General features: G+C 34.5%; 1 protein-coding gene across 1 annotated transcript in view; it reads left to right on the top strand.

Moving 5' to 3' along the window:
• Nucleotides 1–18,093, top strand: part of MGAT4C (MGAT4 family member C) — a 746,802-nt gene that overhangs the window by 404,276 nt on the left and 324,433 nt on the right. Inside the window, exon 4 of the mRNA XM_047743470.1 lies at nt 15,242–15,302. The gene's annotated coding sequence lies outside the window, so the exon portion shown is untranslated. The remainder of the gene's footprint in view (nt 1–15,241; nt 15,303–18,093) is intronic.

Below are 18,093 nucleotides of genomic sequence, written 5' to 3'. Positions count from 1 at the left end.
TGCCTAGTTCTTTCATATGTTGGTTAATCAAGGATTGTATTCTGGATATTTTAAATTAATGGTAGGAAACTCTGGATCGTATTTAAATCCTCTGGAAAATTTTGTGGGGGTTTTTTGTGTTTGTTTTAGTTTGCAATCAACTTGGTTAGATTCAGAGTGAATGCTATGACCCAACTTCTATTCATTATAGTTCCAATGTCACTAAAGTTGATAAAGCCTTGGCAGTCGTATTCTGGTTCACCTAGCATGTCAACCAACCAGATGCTAATTTGCCACCAGGAAAGCCTTACTTTATATGAGAAGTCCTCAAAGCTTTTATGTGTTGATTCAGGCCAGTTCAATACATGTCCATGTGGAGTAAGCCATGGAGTTCATGTATAGTTTTAAAGAATTGCTTTTTCTAGGTTCATACTCTCCATAATGACCCCATACTCTCTGAGTACCTTAATTTTGGCATTCTGATTATTATGCCAAAGTATTAATGTCACTAATTTTGCAATTTTTATAACTGGATCCAACTTGGGGCAAAATAACAATAGGGAAAAAGGGAGAAAATAAAGAGGATTCCTACCATACTTTTAATATGACAGGAACCTCTTTCCTCTTTCTCTGTTAAAATAACAGGATTCTGTTCCTGAAAGTTTTAGGTGCCTGGAAGTCCACTGATACCACCACCACTGCCACCACTGTCCACTGTCATCTCCATAGGAATGTAACTTCGTGACTGGGACTTGACTTGAGTCAATTCTAAGAGCACAAAAACAGAAAATTCAAAACACGAGAATTTCCTCCTGTGTTCTCCATCTCATAATGGCCTCCTTCACAGCTTTCTGTGACAGAAAGAGAGGTTTTCTTTGAGCTTTTATTGTCTGCATTGCTACATAGTCTTAGGATTCAGCCTACCCTATAGTCTAGGCCGGAGATGGGAGAAAGACTAAACAGAGAACTCATCCGTATACAGGTCCTTCTTCTTTGAGTTTTGATTTTCAGCATATCTTATTCTACTTGCTATTATTTATTTTTTCAGAGGATGAAGATACTTGTTTATGTATTCTGCCCAGGGTTTTAATTTTATTCATTGGGAGGAATAGAGTTTTATGTATTTATTCTATCTTAGTGAATTCTAGAAGTCCTACCTTATATTTAAAAATGGTAATTAGTACTATCTATTGTTTGGAGACTAGATTGCAAAGGAGACAGACATTGAAAGGGAGAGACCATTTAAGAGGGAATTATATTACTCCAGGTGAGAGATGATAGCTTTGTGGAAATAGTGAAAAGCTGCTCAATTCTGGATATATTTCTAAGGTAAAACCAACAAGGTTTCCTAACAAATTGATATGGTGTGTGAGAGTAAGCTTTGAAAAAAAAAAAAAATATGAGGAAGCTCACCTTTGACTTTGGTGCCTCGTAGCAGACTGACAGATACAACTAAAAAACCTTGGGAAATGCTAGGCAAAAAATAAAAACAAACAAAAAGATGTTTATGAATGAGGGCAAGGTATGATGCATCCATGTAATGGAATGCTATGTTATCATAAAAGAGAATGAAGAAGGTCAAATGTATACTGTTGTGGAAAGATTTCCAAGATATATTGTTAATTGAGAAAAAAAATCAATCTGCAGTAAATTATGTATAATACACTCTCATTGTGTAAAAAGAGGGAAATATTACATATAGGTTTTTGTTTGCATATGTAGGAAGAGAATAGTGGCTGGCAGATGACGATGGAAAGGAGAATTTTTTTTTCCCACTATGTGTTCTATTACCATCATTTGACTCATGTGGTTCATTACTTACCCAAAATTAAATTAACTTTTAAAAAGGTGTCAAAGTTTTCTAGTCTCAAATTTACTCGACAGATATTCATCAACAACATGCCATGTTTAAGCCATTGTTTTAGACATTAGTGAATAAAAACTTGAATAAAACATAGAATTTACCTTTAAAAATTAAGTTGTGGGGCATTTTTTAAGAAGCTGTCTAGTAATAACAAAAGCTTAATAAAGCAAAACTTCATATAACAAAAGCTTAATTACAGTAATTAATTGGTAGACTAAGCATGATTTCAAACCAGTATCAATTAGTAAGTGCTCATAGCTATTTATTCCATGAATACTACATAACTAAATACATACTTCCTATTTATTTCTAATTTTCTACTTTCTAATTTTTCCCGTGATTTTTGCATATTAATTATAAAAATGATGAAAAATAACATCACAGTATCCAATTGTCCTAATGCAGCTCTTTCATATTTTCTCAGGTCCCTTTTATTTTTTGACCATAAGTTAATAATTTCACTTTTACTCTAATGGTCATGACATAATTTTTATGTATTACATTAAATGGAGATCTCATGTAGCTAGTGTCATCACAATTTTCATTTTAAGGACTGGTTAAGTTGGTGTGCAATATTTTTACAATAGTCAGATATTCAAATTTTTTAAACATTAGTCATTGAAACTAAAGTTAAAATAAATCTTGGAGCACCTGGCTTTGTTGCTTCAGCATCCAACTTATGATTTCAGCTCAGATCATGATAGCATCATAAGATCGACCCCTGCATTGAGCTCTGCACTAAACCTGGAACCTGCTTAAGACTCTCTCTTTCTCTCCCTCCCCTCCGTCCCTCCACTATACTCACTCTCCTTCTCTCTCTCTCAAGGAAAAAACAAACAAACAAACAAAACTCAATGCACAGAGTTGCATTTTCTTTGATTGATTTATTTCCTCAGAATTAGTTACCAGAAATGAAATTATTGAGTGAAAATATACGCATATTTATGGTTACTGATAATTCTTCATAAGCTGCTTTTCTAAATTATCTTACAGACAATAATTGTGTTAGGATGATGGGATTATGTGTTATTTCATCTTCATTTTGTTATAATTGAGAAATGTATTAAACATCTCCTCTACTTTGGCTCTACTTTATGCAAGATTTTATTGTTCTTAATTATTCTATACATCATTTCTGCACCACAGTTTTTTTTTTTAATTTTTTTTATTTTTCAGCATAACAGTATTCATTATGTTTGCACCACACCCAGTGCTCCATGCAATCTGTGCCCTCTCCAATACCCACCACCTGGATCCTCCAACCTCCCACCCCCCGCCCCTTTAAAACCCTCAGATTGTTTTTCAGAGTCCATAGAAGTTTTTGATCAAATACATGTATATCATAGTCATCTCCTCTGGTTATTTAGATAAGGTAGAAACTGACAAACAGGAAGAATATAGGCATTATTAAAAATCATGGTTAAACAAAACATCTTACACTGCATATACAAGAAAGAAAGAAGAAAATGAGACAAATTTAGCCTAAGATTGCAACCAAACAACTTCCAGTATCTGAAAGCACCCTTCCTTCTAACTCTCCCTGCTCTACTTCCAGGCCAAAAATCTGCTTAGGTGTGAATGTATTGTACTTCAAACAAACGCCATTTATTCCTGTGTCTTAGGAAAAGGTTTTAGAAATCATCTTGGTTGAATGTGAATATTTCATTTAACCATAAAAGTTAAGTTGGTTACCCCCAAACAACCAATATTTTCCCCCAGAAGCATCCAACCTTTTATTTGTTTGTGAAATTAGAATAAGGGCTTAGAGAAGCAAGTCCAAAAAATAAAATCATAAAATCAAAGGATTTGTTGATTTGGACAGAGAAATCCTTGCCACCAAATTCTTCTTATTATGCATAATTATTCAACAAAACAAAATATTAAAAAAGAAAAGATCTTCTAAGAACAAATCCAGATAGTCTCCAGTAGAAGTAAAAGCAAAAAACCTAGAAATAAACAACAACAAAAGTAACTAAATCACAGACTCCATAAAGAGAGATTATATTGATTTATATTATCACCAGGACTATATGATTATGTGAGTTCCACTATAACTTTATGAAGATTAAATATCAAATATTTCACTCCATTATAAAATGTGTTTAAAGGTGATAGTTGAGTAAAAATACAGTGAGATTTGTAAAGACTGAAACCCAGACTCAAATGACCTGAACCCCTTATCGAATTAAGGTATTTTTTCCCTAATATAAAGTCCCACCAAGAGGTAAAGTAAATCTTTTCTTCAGGAAGATAAAATCATGTAGAGTCTTTCCAATTTTCCACATACAATATCTGTCAATTATGTATGAAAATATATCCCAGGATCTTGTGTGTCAACTCATCATAACATTCTGAAGACATGGTGACCACATATCTATAATATATAATGGAAATAAATGCAGGTGATAATGCATTTAGTTTCATAGAGTTGCTATTGGGTTCTAGCCAAACAATTTTATTTTATTTTATTTTATTTATTTATTTTTTAAAGATTTTATTTATTTATTTGTCAGAGAGAGAGAGGGAGAGAGAGCAAGCACAGGCAGACAGAATGGCAGGCAGAGGCAGAGGGAGAAGCAGGCTCCCTGATGAGCAAGGAGCCCGATGTGGGACTCGATCCCAGGACGCTGGGATCATGACCTGAGCCGAAGGCAGCTGCTTAACCAACTGAGCCACCCAGGTGTCCCTAGCCAAACAATTTTAACAAATAGGTCAGTGCATGTCATTCCTCTTCTTTAAATGAGTAATATAATAATAAAAAATTATATAGTACAAAATCCAAGAAGTTGATCATAATTATTTAAAAGTAAATTTATTAAGAGTCCAATTTTAATTTCCCTGAGTTGAAGAGACAGTTGTGCCAAGATTTTTTTTTTAAAGATTTTATTTATTTGACAGACAGAGATCACAAGCAGGCAGAGAGAGAGGCAGGCAGAGAGAGGAGGTAGCAGGCTCCCTGCTGAGCAGAGAGCCTGATGCAGGGCTCGATCCCAGGACACTGGGATCATGACCTGAGCCGAAGGCAGAAGCTTTAACCCACTGAGCCACCCAGGCGCCCCATGCCAAGATTTTTTAAGGTTGTCCAATACCAAAAAGAAAAAAAGAAGATAAAATACATATATGTGTATATATATATATATATATATACACATATATGTATATATGTATATGTGTTTTGTCTTTTTTTCTTTTTGGTTTTGGGCAACCTTATATATGTGTACATATATATGTGTGTGTGTGCGTGTGTGTATATGTATATGTGTATATATGTATACATATATACATTACTATATATATGATGTATGTATGTATACATATACATATGTATATACATATATATACATACATATACATCACTATGATGTCTCTGACTCCCAAGAATGAATAGAAAATCTAAAAGTTTTCAAGGAGAAGAAACAAATTAAAAATGCCCTCTACTGAAGAATTAACATCATCAGCGATCTGCAACACTTAGTACATACAGTGAGGCAATGCCTTCAAAACTCTGAAATTCTATACACAGACAAGCTAGTCAAGTGCCAGGGTCCACATGAGGATAGCTTTAGGCAACAAAAGTGCAAAAAATTCACTTGTAAATAAACCCCTTTCTGAGGAAATTACTTAAATATATAATCTAGGAAAGCTAGGGTCAGATCCAAGCAAGATAAATACATAGTTATAAGAAATAATGAGACGTTCTAAAGATTTAAGTGAAAAGAATTCAAGCTATGTAACAGACTTAGTAAACCAGCCTTTATTGGACCCATGACCAAGGTCCAACCCAGAAGACCTCCAGTCTGGCCCCCAAAGACTCAGGACCAGTCTTACCCCTATGGACCAAGTCACTAGGCCTGCCCCTAGTGCCAAGCTGACCCCCTGTGCCAGTCAAGCTGAAGGCCCAAACTGTCAACCAAGAATATCATATCTGATAGACATACATCACAAGAAATGCTAAGAGAACTTCTTCAAGTTGGAAGAAAAGATGATATAGCAACAACATTAAATATATGAAAGTAAAAAACTTACTGTAAATGTCAGAATATCTTCAAATTCAGAAGAATCTAATATTACAATGGTGATATATAATCTTTTGACTCAAAAGTCAAGAAACAAAATAATTAAAAATAATCATAGCTATAATAGTTTTTGGATGCTCAATATATAAAAGATGTAAATTTTAGTATCAAAGACATATTCTGTGAGAGAAGTTAAAGTGTAGAATTGCATACATCAAAATTAAGTTGTTATCAGCTTAATAAAGACTTAAATGTTTTAAGTAAGCTTCATGGTAAACACAAGAAAAAATCTCTAGTAGACAAAAGATGAAGAAAGCAAAGCAGACAACTAAAAAAAAATTATATTACAAAGATAGAAAGGAACAAAGTAACTGCAAAGTAATCATGAAACATCTAGCTAATGATGATAATAAGTCCTTATCATTAATTAAATGTAAATGGATTAAATCACTTAGGTTACGATCTCAGGGTTGTGAGATTGAGCCAGAGTTGCACTCAGTGGGGAGTCTGCTGGAGATTCTCTCCCTCTGCCCCCACTTCTGCAGCTCACTCTCTCTCTTTCTCTCTCACACTAAAAATAAATAAATAAATAACTCCATGAAAAAATAAAAATAGAGCTATCATTTGTTCCAGAAATCCTACCCCTGAGTAGATACAAAAAATACAAAAATCATTATCTCAGAAAGCTATCTGTACTTCCATGTTTATTGCAGCATTATTCATAATAGCTAATATATGGAAACAACCTCAGTGTTTATTGACGAATGAATAGATAAAATGTGGTGTGCGCACACACACACACACAATGGAATGGAAAATTATTTATAGTAGAATATTGTTCAGCCTTGAAAAAGAAGGATATTCTCTCACTTATGACAATAGACAAACCTAGAGGACATTTTCCTAAGTGAAATTGGTTAGGCACAGAAAGACAAATACTGCATGATCTCACTTATATGTAGAATCTAAAATAGTCAAACTCACAGAAATAGAAAGTAGACTGCTGGTCACTGGTTGGGGAAATAGGGATATATTAGTCAAGTGGTACAAATTTTCTGTTATGTAGCATGAGTAAGTTCTGGATATCTAATGTATTTTATGGTGGCCATAGTTAATAATACTGTATTGTATACTTAAAATTTGCTAAGGAAGTAGATTTCAAATGCTCTCATCACAAAAAGAAAAGTATGCGAGTTGGTGGATATATTAATTAGCTTGATCATGGTAATCATTTCAGAATGCATACATATAACAAAACATCACATTGTAGATCTTAAATATATGCTAGTTTTATTTGTCAATAATACCTTAATAAAGCTGGGGGATAAAAAGAAATTTTATGTATGATGTTTTTATCAAAAATATGAATGTATTGCATTATTTTGAGTGCATTATATGGGAATTATATTGATATGTCTGAAATTTTTGTGTTAAAATTTTCAAATAAAAAAATGAACACCTGAGATAATAATGCACAAATAATAGAAATTTTTTATGATTTTATTAGCGTTCTCCTTAGGAATTTTAATAAGACATATACAAGCTCTAAGAAATGTATGCACCTATAAATAATTGTCCCAATAGCACAAACTAAATAGAAGTAAGCTTCTATTTGCTGGCTAAAGATGTCACATAATTAATCCAGTGGGCAGCAGCCTCCTCTTGTGAAATCTTGTGTTTGATCCTTTAGATGTCATCCCATCATTACCGATACACAGAGACACACACTAAGAAAAAGGAGAACTGGATTGCTGGCTATTTAAAACTTAGAAGAAGTGACATTTTTTTCTCAACTTAGTCTTTGTATTTTAGGAATTTTTAAATATATCTGTAGTCTTCATTCAACATGTATAAGGTACAATCAATTGAAATCTATCTGATGCTACTAAAGTACCAAAAAGAAAGAGTAGGGAAAGAGAATATAATTATGTTTAACTGTATTGCTTAACAGTGTTTGGCAAAAATTTTAAAACTGCTATTTTTCTGAAGTCAGCAGTTTTATGTTTTTGTGGGGTTTTTTTGACATGTAAGCTTTTCTTCTTCTGAATAACAAAACTGTCATGAAATAAAGAAGTAGTCTATTTAGTTTTTCAAAACCTTACCTAATCAATTAAAGAACTCTCTTTTGAAAGAATCCCTAAAATTAGCTTAAAAGTAGGAACACAAATATAATTTCATTTTGAATTAGATTCACTCCTGATTCTTCGGACAGAACATCATCCTCTCAAGTTTATTAAGAGCACCCATATTTTTCCTAAGTGGTTATTTTCTTTATTTAGATGAAGAGCATGTCTTTGAAATTCAAATATTTGAGAGGAAAGGTGGGGGGATACATTTGAGAATCTGCAGTTCTCATTTCATTTTGGCAGATAATTCTATTTTCAGCTTAGAACAAGTAACGAAAACTTAACGAAGAGGCAGAATGAAGAAATGGTAGAACTGCCGAACTTGGTCCCAATTCAGGTCATCACGGTATGGATTCATTGTTTGGTGTGAAAATAATAGCCAAAACTGCAAGCATTCACTACTATGTAAGCACACAGACACATGAAAACACACATTCAAAAGCCAAAGAAGAATGCCTTCCTGCTGCCATGGCTTAACTTCAGTAGTTATTAACATCAAGGATTGACTGAATGAAGCTTCTTAAGAGTTGAGAAGAGAGTAGTCAGAGATGGGGTTACTTAAGATGTTGAAGTCCCAAAGGTTGCTGATGGGGATATATTTGAATGTGGACTGAGTATAAGGTCGCCTGTCACCTTCACACGTGTTTATGAGAGGACCTGAGATTTGTCTCTGTTCTTCCCATAATATATTTCACAAGTCTTGATACTTCAGAACATGAATCCAGTTTTAAACCTGGGCTTCCTTAGTTTATCATTTTGGAGGAGTAAACTTAAAGAAAAATATGTAATAGAAATTATATTGCCAAGATTTATCCCCTAAAGTTTTAGTGAAAGAGAAATCATGGTTTTATGATATAAAATGCTCAGGGAGTTAAAAATGGAACATTTCCATAAGAGAAAATAAAAATTATAGTTGTTTTTCTCACTTACCTTACTAATAATAGATCGTATATTGTTTAAGATGACAATAGACTTATCTAAATACCCACATTTCAGTTTTAGTTCTGAAGGGGCTTTCAATAAGACATTATAGGTTAGTGTCTAGGATAGCTCTTCTTAGGGGGGGGGCACCAAATTTTGCTTTTGTTCTTGTCTTGTTGTGCCCTCTTCCCTTCCTATTTTTTGCTTACTGAAACCTATAAAAGGTGGAACCAAAGTAGCAATACTTCAGACAACTTGAAGGTTGAAGCCCCTGGCTAAGGGTGGAAAATCAGGAAGACTGAGTCTTTAATGATGACAGAGCTGTGAGATTTCTTTTTTTTTTTTTAAAGATTTTATTTATTTATTTGACAGAGAGAGATCACAAGTAGGCAGAGAGGCAGGCAGAGAGAGAGAGGGAAGCAGACTGATGCGGGGCTCGATCCCAGGACCCTGAGATCATGACCTGAGCCGAAGGCAGCGGCTTAACCCACTGAGCCACCCAGGCGCCCCAAGAGCTGTGAGATTTCTTATCTCAATCTCATTTGAGCTATTTTATTTATTCATTATTTATTTGCTTGTTTGTTTACTTTTATTACTATTACTATTATATATTATTATTATTATTTGTGTGTGCGTGTGTGGGGGGGTGTGGGTATGTCATTTACATTTGTACCTTGTCTAACTTCTAGAAATGATCATGAGGACAACACACGGCATAGCACTCCTGCAACAACATTTCTATGGTAATTTCAGCTGCTAGTTTTCATGGTGTCTCCTATGAATCAGTCACTCTAAGTACATGTTTCCTGCCAAGTCACACACCATGTATTTGTCAAATATTTATTGAGTCTGGCATTGGTTTAGGTGCTGGGGATAGAAGCAGAAGAAAAGATTTTTCCCCTATCATCATGAATTAAACTGACAAAAGACAGATTGACAGGGAAAAAGGCATATGTTCCTTTATTTTAATTTTACATATATGGAGGCTCCACAGAAAAGAAGTGAACATCCCACAATTTGGTAGATTTGGAAGTTTATATAATATTAATGACAGAGGACAATAAATCATGGACTAGACAAGGAAGGGGGGACTTGGTCTCTTAGGAGGGATAAACTGTGGGAGGGTAAATGATATGGGGAAACTAATGAAAGACACGGGCCATTTTAGTAAGTGGTTTTGTTGCTATTCCTGTTTGTTTTTGGTGGAGACTCATCTTGGTGCTGACTCTCCATCTTCTTCACGCAAAACTTCTCAGAGAAGGGATTTTTGGCAGTCTTCATTTCTCTGAAGTTTCTCCTTTTAATCATGTAAGGAAAACTGTGAGAAGGCTTCTTTCTGCATCTGTTGGTTCTCAATTACCTTCAGCTCAACTAACCCACACTGAAAAGTGCCATATGTTAGGGTGGCATATTCTGATCTCTTTCAGGATATATCACAATATAAAAACTAACATGGCATATGCCCTTGTGGAACTTACGATTAGTAATAATTTCATCAATAGTCAGAGAAATACATGAAAAATGGTAACTGTGACACTTGCTAGGAAAGAGAGAGACACTTTACCACCTTATATTGTCAAAGGAGTGGGGAGTATGGTGGAATGAGCCAAAAATGAACCAGCAGGTAGAGTCCTCTCATCCCAAAGGGAAATCTCTTTAGCAAAGAATAAATAATTTCCATTAAAAAAAGCTCCATATATGTGTCTTAAATAAGGATGTAGGGAGTAGAAAAAGAAATAAATGAGATAGATCTGGTAATGTAAGATTTGAGTGAAGATTATACTTCCAAAAGAAATGGCAGAAGCCTGGTGTTTCTGAGAAAGAAAAAAAGTTATTGTTGCAGGAGTTTGAATTTTAGATTTTCATTTATGTATAATAGAAATCTATCAGAATGTTGTTGATTACAGATTTATTTGGGATGAAAAAACATATTTTTTAAGTATGCTTAATAAATACAAGAGCATTTAGAAGATGGAGTGACCAGATCTAGTTGGGTAGGGAAAAAATATGTGCCGTTATAGATTCTTCTTTAAAGTAGACTATGTTTAGTTTTCAAGGAGACAAATGTTCTATTCATTCCTTAAAATCTACCTGAAATATCCTTTCTTTTTTAAAGCTACTTTTATTTTATCCTCTTTGTGCTTTCTACCTTATTGAAAAAGTTTCTTCTCCTAGTGCCCCAGTGTTCTTTGTGTGATTCTTTAGTGTCCTCTTAGCTTACAGTAGTGCTCTCTGAGCTTTGATACTATAAAAACTTCTCTATTATAGCACTTTTCACACAGGGGTTCGGAGGACAAACTCTGGATCCAGGCTGTCTGGTTTGAATCTATGCTCTTCTACATGCTATGCAAATTGGGCAAATTATTTCTATATGCTCTAATTTTCTCATGTGTGGAAGGGATATAACAATAACACCCATAGGGCTGTTAGAACTAAATGAGGTAATACATGTAAGTAGCATAAAGCCATGTCTGACAAATAAATATGAAAAAGAAGGGTAGTTCTTTCTCTTATGATTACTAATGTATTATATATTGGGAACAGCATCCATTCAACTGATTTGTTTGGTTAAACAAAACTCCCCTTATAAATGTACTAATTAATGCTCACAAAGACAAATACTATATAGTTTATCACCTAAACACAGTACAGTTTTATGAGTAAAAGGCTGTGCTACTTTTTTTTTTAAGGACAGAGAATTTTTTTTTTAAGATTTTATTTATTTGACAGACAGAGATCACAAGTAGGCAGAGAGGCAAGGCAGAGAAAGAGGAAGGGAAGCAGGCTCTCTGTTGAGCAGAGAACCCAATGCGGGGCTCGATCCCAGGACCCTGGGATCATGACCTGAGCTGAAGGCAGAGACTTAAACCCACTGAGCCACCCATGCTCTCCAAGGCTGTGCTATTAATTATAACCAGACAATGGTTAATACAAAGAGGTATATTTACCCTATTATTAGGCCATTCTATTAAAAACCTACCACTCTAGGGATGCCTGGGTGGCTCAGTCAGTTAAGCATCAGCCTTTGGCTCAGGTCATGATCCCAGGGTCCTGGGGTCAAGTCCCTCATCAGGCTCCTTTGTTAGCAGGGAGTCTGCCTCTGCCTCTGAGTGCTGTTCCCTCTGCTTGTGCTCTCTCTCTCTGACAAATAAATAAATAAAATCTTAAAAAAATCACTCTGCACACATGGACTTTTAATTAATATCCCTACAAATATTTACTCAAAATTTTAACTACTTGGATTACAGCATTCACTTTGCAACTTTCAAAACATTCTTTTAATTGTAATCAGAATGCTATTTCAAAAATGCACATTGGATAATATTTCTCCATGTTTAAATTCTTTAGTGGTATGTCTTTTACTCAAACTCTTCACCATGACCCTTATGGCCTGGTATACAGTATGTAGTTCATGATCAATATCATCATAGATTACTTTCTATCATGGTCATTGCCGTCGTCGTCATCAACATCATCATCACTCCACCGCTCACTTTCCATGTACCAAGCCTTGTGCTGACTATTTTATGTGAGATTTCCTTTTTAATCCTGACAAGACGTCATAAGGTATTTTTATTATCCCTATTTATGAAATGGAGAAACTCAGATGAAGAGAGGATGGACTGTTTGCCTAGTATACCACTTGTGAGAGAGAGAGTCAGATTTCAAAGCCTGAGAGTCTGATACCAGAGACCTTGACGTTGAACCTTAGCTTATATTGCCTCCCCTAATGTGTTAATTAAAAAGAATAATAAGCAACTGTAAGACTTCATAAATGCCTCTTCTTGTCTTCCTCCAGTGGTGTCTCAGACTCATTTCCTGGCATTCCCCGCATCACACCAGGAAATCTAGCCATTCTGATCTGACATTTCTGTGCAGAGAATGCTTATTTTGCCTGTGGGCTTTCACACACACCAGGCCCTCTTCCTGGGGCATTGTTCCTCTTCCAGTTTACCTCCACACCTCATTGTCTGTGAAGTGATGGATTCAAAGACACTCATTCTATTATTCTTTTCATCATTTTTCCACTTTTGTTGGGTGCGCCATTCTCTTCTTGCAGTTCTGGTATGGATCACATTGTATTTTACACGTCAATTTACATGTCTGTCTCCCACTAGATTGTAGGTACTCTGAAGGCAAGTACAATGTCTGTCTTTTCCACCACTGAATTACTAGTATTCTGGCACATACAAGACACTTCCGATTGTGAAAGAAAAATTGTACCAGATGGTGTTAAATAGTCAAGGAAGACTTTATTGAGGACTATTACTTAGGTAGGGGAGAGGTATTGAACGTAACTGCTGAAATAAAAAATGGGAGATTTTTAAAAGCTGAGATGAAGTAGTAGAAAAAACACTGCAAGATGTTGGGGGAAGGATGATGATGTGATTAGGCATCTGTGTTTGTTAATAGTGCTTATCAAAGTTAAGCTCCTACTTTCACATAGAGACTCAAAGATAGAGGCACTATCTTATTAACATATAAAGTAGTATTTGTTTCAGGGGTACAGGTGTGATTCATCAGTCTTACACAATTCACAGCACTCATCATGGCACATACCCTCCCCAGTGTCCATCACCCAGCCACCCCATCTCTCTCAACTCCCCTCCCCTCCAGTAACCCTCAGTTTGTTTCCTGAGATTAAGAGTCTCTTACGGATTGTCTCTGTCTCTGGTTTCATCTTGTTTCATTTTCTCCCTTCCTTACCCTATGATTTTCTGTCTTATTTCTCAAATTCCTCGTATCAGTGAGGTCATCTCATATTTGTCTTTCTCTGATTGTCCTGTTTCACTTAGCATAATACTAGAGGCACTATCTTAATGATTATCTCTCAAAGGTATGGCTTCCAAAGTCCTGGAGATAATATGGGTTGTAAAACTGACAAGAGGTTGGGAGAAAATTTATTTCTCAAAGGGGCAGAAAAAATAATTCACAATTGCAAGTTTAAAGCAAATGTTCTAAGAAAAGAGAGGTCAAGGGCCTAGAGTGAAGGAAAGAAACCCTTCTAAAGTTTAGTCAAGCTGAGAGGAATTATAAGGTCATCTTAGTCAAGAACTATTTGTTGACTTAATGAAAAATTAACCAGAAAATTTGAACACTCCATTATACAGTAAAACACTCTTGACATGTAGTGATTAGGACTATTACATGACTTTTTATTTATATAATTTAAATAAGGTGTTCAACAATACACACATGACATTTGGCTTTTTAACCATTTAAACTAATTGTTCTATTACTTTTCATAGTTTTTTCTAATCCATAAAAAATAAACTAACATTATTATAATATGGTACTTCTCAAGTAAAGTTTAATGTTTTAATTGAACATTTTAGTACTCCATTTACTGAAGCTTCTAAAAAATTACTGGTAATGTTAAAGTACATTGTAAATAAATAACTCAATATAAACACAGTAGCTAGATAGAGCAGAAATAATATTTTTATTGCCTGCTAACTGAAGTTCTTCCCTATTTTAAGTGGTGTTTAATGTTGCTTAAATTATTGTGGCTGTAAAGGACATATATCCAATTTAATTAAACCTGTGTAATTTCAAAGAAGGTAAATTTAGTAGCTATATTTATATTCTCCCAAGTGTCATTGGATATGGCATTGATGTTTTCAAAGTGGATTTGCTTTCATTTTTATACATTTAGAGTACTATGAATCACCTCATATACAGGACAATAGTTAAGTTAGCTAAATCTATCATATTGTACATTCTTTATGTTTTTGTTTTTGTTTGTTTTTTGTTTTTTTGTTTGTTTTTTCTTTCTAGCATCATCCTTGTCTCTCTCAAATTCAGGTGCCCAACCATTGTGCATTTTTTTTTTTTTTAAGATTTTACTTATTTGACACAGAGAGAAAGAGGTAGTGAGAGAGCACAAGCAGGGGGCATGGCAGGGAGGCAGGCAGGGAGGCAGGCAGAGGGTGAGGGAAAAGTAGGCTCCCTGTGGAGCAAGGAGCCTGCTGTGGGGCTCCACCCCAGCACCCTGGGATTATGACCTGAGCTGAAGGCACCCGATTAATTTACTGGGCCACCCAGGTGCCCCCATTGTGCATGTTTATGAAGGTTAATCCTAAACCGGAATTTCATTCACTGACCATAGACATAGTTGAGTTTCTACAGTAATGAGTTGATTGGGCAGAAATTTTGCAAAGATATGTGGGGAGGAGTAAGGGCAAACATTATCTGCATTTGAAAAGACCAAATTTACAAATCAGTACTCTTTAATGCAATTTTTTTCTCCTTGACTAACTGGGGGTTTATTTGTATGCATTCTAAGTGGCAGTGCCATGGGAAACTGAGATTTTTGTCATTTTGGTTTAACACAGATTCACCCAGAAAGCACAACCCTGATTTTGCCTGAGAAGGACTACTAACAGAACCTGAAACGTGAGTACTGCTTTTTTGTTTTGTTTTTTTCTTTTTTTGTGCTGTTGAATTCTATGCTATATAACTAACTCTGATATGACATGGCCTTTATTAAGATATGAAATGAAAGTCTTGAGTAAGTGTAATTATAGACTATGAGAAGTATAAGAAGGGTGGAAAGTGAAAAGTGATATTTCTGTTTTATTGTTCCCTTTGAGAGAATTTTTGTAGTTAATGTTTAACTTTGAAGACAGTACATTTGTGCTATTCAGTGACATTCAGTTTAAAGCATACAGTTCGTAGTTTTTTTTATTCCATTGTATCTGTGGTTGATAAGATATGTAAATAAGGTCTCTCACAAATATATATCTTTTGTGTTATTTTGAAAGTAATTTATTTTTCATCTTTTCTATGATCCACCTCCCTAAGTGCTTAGAGCATGTATTTAGCATCTCAGTTTTTCTTTGGGTTTTTTTCAAATGGAATCCATAGTCTGCTAGAGGTAAAAGCTTGTTGTGTCTTTCTGCGCCATTCTGTCATAGATCTGTCTTGTAGCTACTTATTAATTCTTGTCATCTCTTCTCCCTGTTTGGCCTCTGATAAGTTGTCTTTAACAACCTGTTGTTTTGTTCTTGAACTTTGTCATGGCTGCAACTCTGGGGTATCAGAACTGTCAAAAATAAAAGTGAAAGAGCAAGAGGCATGGAGCTTATGAAAGTTAGAGAAGACATAAGGCCTGGTATTGATTGATGACTTTCCCACTGCAGATAGTTTTCACTTTATCCCATTTGCTGTCACAGTACACAGTACCTGAAACAAGGAGGTTTGTTGTTGTTTTTTCTCCCCCTCCGTAATGGACTATGGGGGCTGTTTGCTTTGTGAGAGTCTGCCACAGCCACATGCCAAGCGGCTTTATCTTTGAAGGTGAGGGTGAAAGGAGCTTGCCTGGCTGCAGATAAGGGACTTAGAAGGAATCCTATTCAGATGTACCTGTCACTAATTTATCTGGAGGTTTTGTGATTCATACATACTGTTCTCTGTGCCATGGAGCATTAAATTGCTTTCCTCTGGGAGCAGGTCACATTCAGGGGTCATCAGACCTATGCTGCGGGATGGTGCATGCTTGATTCATATAGCTTCTTGCTACTGAATCTCTATCTATTAGAAAGCTGGTAATTTGAACCTATGTTAGATGATCTACTGGAACATTTCAACCGGAAAAGGATTGACAAAAATTTAACTATCTATTAATATGCAAGTGTTTGTAACAAAAAATTAATCATCCCTTCTGTTGTTAGCACAGTCATTTATTCTGATGATTAAGTAGTTTAAATATGTTTCCCAATAATGACTTAACTCTTGATTAATGCATTTCCATGGCTCTTTATTTATTAAACAAAGGCATATGTACTTAAGGGCACTACTTTTACTTAAAAAAAAAAAAAAAAGAAGAAGCAGAGCTGAGAAAGCTTTAGAAAATAAAGATTTTTTTTTTTCCTATTTACAGTATAGTTTTCTGCTGTGGAAATTCCACTTTATTACCCCATATGTATTTTGAGAGAAAATGGCATACCATGGAAAATGAGACCGACACTAGTTCAAATTTGAAAAGGACATGAAAGAGATGCTTATTTTTTAATGTGTTAAAATTGTGCTGAGAGACTTTAGTACTATCTTTAGATCTATCTTTTTGGATGTGGGATATTTAACATATGCAAAAAAACCTTTTTTTCTTATTATTTCCATCATGAGGTATATAAAACTGAAACCCAATATCTTCTTTTGGGTTTTAAGAGTGCTCCATTTTGTGTAAAATTAAGTCAATAAATGGCAAAGAGGTAGTTAAATGAAAGCGATCAGAGAAATCTTTTTAAAGTGTTTTTAGCATGCGTGACAGCAGTCTTAATGGTGGATAAAGTAACTACATAAACTTATATGTTTTTGCTATTTTTAAAAATTTAACATTGCTTCTTATACTCTCTATTACAATCCAAAACAAATGATCTTTTCATGAAGTTGTAAAAAGAAAACTCTTCCAACTGGATAAAAATGACGACTTTATGCTGCATTTATATGGTAGAAGTCTTTTGATATTTGTCCTAGTTGTGAAAATGTGGGACACTTAACATGAACCAGAATTTTCTTATTAATGAATTAAAGCATAAGTAGGGCATTGCTGTGAGAACTTATTCTATCATTTATGCATAATTTACAGTGTTTAAATAAGATATTCATCACATTTCCCAGTCTTTAAATTACATAGTGACCTTAAAACCTTATAAGGTCTCTTAATAAATAGGAGTGCGAAATAAATATATTTAATAATACTATTTTAGGATTTCAACATGTTCTGTTAAGCATTTCTCTGGTAAAAAAAAAAAGAATGAAAGAAGGGAAGAAAGAAAGAAAGAAAGGAAAACAGTTCATAAAACAACAAAAAAAATACCAATACACTTTATGCAAAGTACATATAACCAGGCATATTTTTGCCCTTTTCCTTCTAATTTTTTTTCTATTGAGAATGGGAAAAAAAAATCTAAATTTTGAATTTTCAATGTTTTCCACAAACTTATTATATAACTTCACTAGGAGGTATTTCTTTTTTAAGGAAAACTATTTAAAAACACAGATTAAATTCATATTATTTTTAGAGTGATTCAGAGAAAACGGTTTTGTTAGAGGTAGAGGATTTAAGTATTTTGTTGAAACAGTATTTTTAAACAGTTCTCTGTATCACAAAGTTTCTTCTGTTCTTTACATGAATAGCTCAGACTCCACTAAACTAGCTTATATGTCATTTTTTTAAATGATG

This window comes from Lutra lutra, chromosome 8 (assembly GCF_902655055.1).
Source record: "Lutra lutra chromosome 8, mLutLut1.2, whole genome shotgun sequence".
In the NCBI taxonomy this organism is placed as follows: domain Eukaryota; kingdom Metazoa; phylum Chordata; class Mammalia; order Carnivora; family Mustelidae; genus Lutra; species Lutra lutra.
This window is presented reverse-complemented; position numbering and strand designations above follow the sequence as displayed.